Source organism: Myotis davidii, unplaced genomic scaffold (assembly GCF_000327345.1).
Source record: "Myotis davidii unplaced genomic scaffold, ASM32734v1 scaffold812, whole genome shotgun sequence".
NCBI lineage: Eukaryota > Metazoa > Chordata > Mammalia > Chiroptera > Vespertilionidae > Myotis > Myotis davidii.
Window position 1 is genome coordinate 3,077,494 of NW_006284238.1, and position 4,851 is coordinate 3,082,344.

The following is a 4,851-nucleotide window of genomic DNA, read 5'->3' on the forward strand; positions in this document are numbered from 1 at the left end:
AATCCCAATGTCCAGGTTCAGAAAACTGACCCCTAGTTGTTCTTTTAGCTTTTAAACTAGAATGAGGTAAATAACTCAATCATAAATTATCCTTCTGCATTGAAACTGTCCCTTCTTTATATAATACATCTATATATATAAAAGCCTAAGCGACCAAACGACCAATCAACTGGTCGCTATGATGTGCACTGACCACCAGAAGACAGATGCTCAATGCAGGATCTGCCCCCTGGTGGTCAGTGTACTCCCACAGCCAACCTCCCGCAGTCCCTCCCCCTTGCCGGCCAACCTCCTGAGGTGTTCCACCTGGCTGGCCAACCTCCTGCAGCCCCTCCCCCACAGCCAGTCAACCTCCCACAGCCCTTTCTAGCTCCCCACACTCCTCCACCGCTGGTCAGCCCCAATCAGCCCTGATCACTAGCCAGGCTGAGGGACCCGACCCGTGCACGAATTCGTGCACCAGGCCTCTAGTAAATAAACAATACCACAAGATACTGTGGAATACTATGCAGCCATAAACAGAATAGGGATGCTTTCTTTTATTGTATTGAAATAGTAAAATATGCTAAGGAAAGACAAGAAAGGTACAGAACAGTAAAGAATTATTCTTTACATGAAAGAATGGAAAAAAGAATGTATCTATGTATACTTGTATATGCAGAACGTATCCTTGGAAAACAGAAAAAGTTAGGAATATTGATTTGCCCTGGAGCAGGGGAACTGGGTAGCTGAGACACAGAATGGGAAGGAGAATTTTCATTGAGTACTCTTTTATACTTTTGAAATGTAAAACCTTATGACTATATGGCTTATGCAAAAATAAATAAGTAAAAATAAACACACTATAGCAGATGCTGAGGTTCCTGGCAGGGAACTGCTGGCTGTTGTCATGGTCACCTGCTGCAGCTGTTACAGTGGTGTGGTCGCCTATGGTGACATCTGCTGGTGCTTCCCAACAGCTCTTTTAAATCAGTGTTTTTCAAATTGCTCGTTTAAAAGTCAACACTGAGGTATATCACCTCACCTGTCAGAATGGTTACCACCAACAAATCAACAAATGACAATTGCTGGTGAGGATATGGAGAAAAGTGAACCCTAGTACACTGCTGGTGCAGCCACTGTAGAAAACAGTATAGAGTTTTCTCAAATAATTAAATATGGAACTGCCATTTGACCCTGTGATCCCAATTCTATGAATATATTCTAAGAAACCTGAAACACCCAATCAGAAAGAATATATGCATCCCTATGTTCACAGCGGCATAATTTACAGTAGCTAAGATCTAGAAGTGGCCCAATTGCCCATCAGTAGATGAGTGGACAAAAAAGCTGCGGTACAGTTACATGGAATACTATGCAGCATGCAGCAGTAAAAAAGAAGGATCTCACCCTTTGAGACAGCATGGAAGGACCTGGAGAATATTATGGTAAGTGAAATAAACCATTCAGAGAAAGACAAGTACCACATGATCTCACTCATATGTGGAATCTAAAGACCAAAATAAACTGATGAACAAAATACATCCAGAGATATAGAAACATGGAATAGACTTTGAATCTCAGAGGGAAGGCAGGGGTGGGTAGGAAGTAACCAGAGAACTTACCTATATATATAAAAGGCTAAGTGACCGACTGTACATCTGTCTGACCATCCAACTGGCTGGTACATATGACACACAATGGCAATTTAAAAATAAATGTTGACGTGCACAATACATACAAAGCTCTTGCTGGCACCAATTGCATGTGACACCAAAATGTATCTAAAGACCAACTATTGGCAAATTGTACCTCTGAAGCTGAAAGAAAACGATGTTGTCAACAGAATATTACTTACTTACTAGAGGCCTGGTGCATGAAATTTGTGCACGGAGTGGGGGTCCCTCAGCCCAGCCTGTACCCTCTCCAATCCGGGACCTCTTAAGGGATGTCCAACTGCCTGTTTAGGCCCAACCCCTAACTGCCTTCACCTGCCAGCCTGGTCATCCCTAACTGTCCTCCCCTGCAAGCCTAGTCACCCCCAACTGTCCTCCCCTGCTGGCCTGGTTCCCCCAACTGCCCTCCCCTGCAGGCCTGGTCCCCCCCAACTGGCCTTCCCTGCAGGTCTGGTCGCCCATAACTGCCCTTCCCTGCAGGCCTGATTGCCCCCAACTGCCCTCCTTTTCAGGCCTGGTCTCTCCCAACTGCTCACCCCTGCAGGCCTGGTCCCCCACAACTGGCCTTCCCTGCAGGCCTGGTCGCCCATAATTGCCCTCCCCTGCTGGCCTGATCACCCACAACTGCCCTCCCCTGCCAGCCATCTTGTTGCAGCCACCTTGTGTCCACATGGGGGCGGCCATCTTGTATGTTGGAGTGATGGTCAATTTGAGTATTACCTCTTTATTATATAGGATTAGTCAATTTATATATTATTTTCATATACATTTTACTAATTTTCTTTCATCTCTGACACTTCTATTATAGAGAAAGGGCAAATAGCAATATTAAGATATTTTGTATTTTCATTTTATAATACTACATTATATATACTATTTTGACATATAATTTTTTGCAGTTAATTAATTAATTCTTCTAATTAATTTCCTTTTAAATTGCATGAATCCGTGCACTGGGCCACTAGTATGCATATAACTGAGAAATTCAAGGACAGATTGGACCCAGAGGCTAAAGATATCATCAAGTCTCTCTCTCAGTGTGCGTCAAAGCGACTGGTCATTCCACTGTTGAGTCAATTTGCATATTACCCTTTTATTATATAGGATTGTAATCATGAGGTTAGAATCCACTGATTGGCCAATCTCAGAAAACATACTATCCTTGGAGACTAGCCAGCCCAGTTGAGAACAGCTACATGAAATGTGGAAGAGAGATAGTTGCTCAAATACACATTAAAGGTGCTGTCACCTGAAGGAATAGAATGACAAAACATGCAAAACCAATAAATGTGCTTATAAAATTGTAATCTGTACAATGAAAATGCCAACTTATCTAAGTACATTTTCTTTAGTTAGTACCTTACCTCTATAAGAATGAATCATTTAAGATAAAAATGTCATACAGGCAAGCGAGATTAACATTTCAGTTTTTAATGAATTGAATTCATTATTCAATTGTTCTACATATTTCAGTCTTCTCCATGATCTGTTTTCCCTCAGAATTCTATTTAGATCTCCATTAACTAATTCTAAGGAGAACCAAGAAAGTTATCAGTACAATCATTGTTTTTTGACCCATTGATTTTAGTCAAATATTTTAATCACAATAGAAATTTAAAATTTATGAAAGAAGACTAAAATACACTTTGAAGAGCATAGTTCTCATATTTGCTTTTGCTCATTCTTTCTCAGAAAACAAAAGTGTTTTTAAAGAGAAACATCTTAACACATCTGGTGTGATTTTCTATTTATCCAGTTTAAGCCAAAAGAAGAAAAAGAAAAAAAAGAAAAATGGTGGGGAGGTATCATCTGTTTTTCTTTTTTATGTTTTGAAAGATGGGTCTCTGAAAGCTATTTCCTAATATATGTCAATGCAACATTTGCTAGTTCTTGATAGCCAGAAACAGCCATGCTGGCAGCCCCTGCAGAAGTGCCAAGGTATTTCCCATTAGAACTGTCTTCACTTTGGAGTTGTCAGTACTATTTTTCTCTAGGGGTAGTATATTTCCCTAAGTTGAAGTAAACATGTGAATTGGAAGCACAGAGCAGAAAGAATAAGTAGGATGATGCATTTATAGTTAGGTAGAGGTGTAGCGGAGAAAGGCTTCAGAACACAGTACAGTTGACCCTTGAACAACAAGGGGTTTGAACTGTGCAGGTCCACTTAAATATGGATTTTTTCAATAAATACTGTAAATGTACTTTTTCTTCCTTATGATATTTAAGTAACAACTTCTTGTCTTTAGATTACTTTATTGTGAGCATACAGTATATAATAAATATATCATACCAAATACGTGTTAACGATGTTCAACAGTAGGCTATTAGTAGTTAAGCTTTTGGAAGTCAAAAGTTACATGTGGATTTTTGACTGGGCAGAGGTTGGCACTCCTAACTTCTATTTTATTCAAAGGTCAACTGTATTTGATGACAAAGACCATGTCATAGGTCACAGATCAAACTGCTTCTCTTGGTAAAGCATGTTTCAATATACATCTTAATTTCTCCCTTTTATTCAATATCAAGGTTGCAAGTAGAATTAAGATATATTAATCAGAACTAAGGATAACCAACCATGTCCAAAGTTTCCCTTACATTTCTTCTCATTTTTTAAGCCTTTGATGGAATTTAAATTGCACCAGGGAGCTTCCATTTCTGTCTGAGAATTCATAACAGAATTCTACCTTGACACTTATTTTGAAAAAGAGAGCCTAAGTGTTGGTCTTGAGAGAGATCAATATTTTTACCTGTCCTAAAATAATCTGGTCTTGAATTTAGCAGTTCAATAAATTTTCAGACCTAGCAATTTGGGGCCTCCAAATGATTAGTGTCATTTGCTCCCATCAATACATTCTCCCCACCGGAATGACATTATTGCCTTTTGTTTCATTGGACTTGAAAGAAGAGGTACCACTGTGGGCTTGTCAAAGTCAAGGCTATTGTTATATCCTCAATGTCAAACCCAGTCCTTGATACATAGGTAATGTGGAATGAATGAGACAATCTGTCCCGAATTTCTGAGATCCAACATTTGCTCTTATAGTCCTCAAATTTGGGTATCTTAACTTATCTTACCTAAATTATAAAACACCAAATTGACTGTGATGAAGAAAGAAGAAATACGTTCTAGAGCTTGGACTTCCATAGGAGAACTTTAATAGTAGTTCTCTCTAAATAAATTTGAAACTCAAATGTC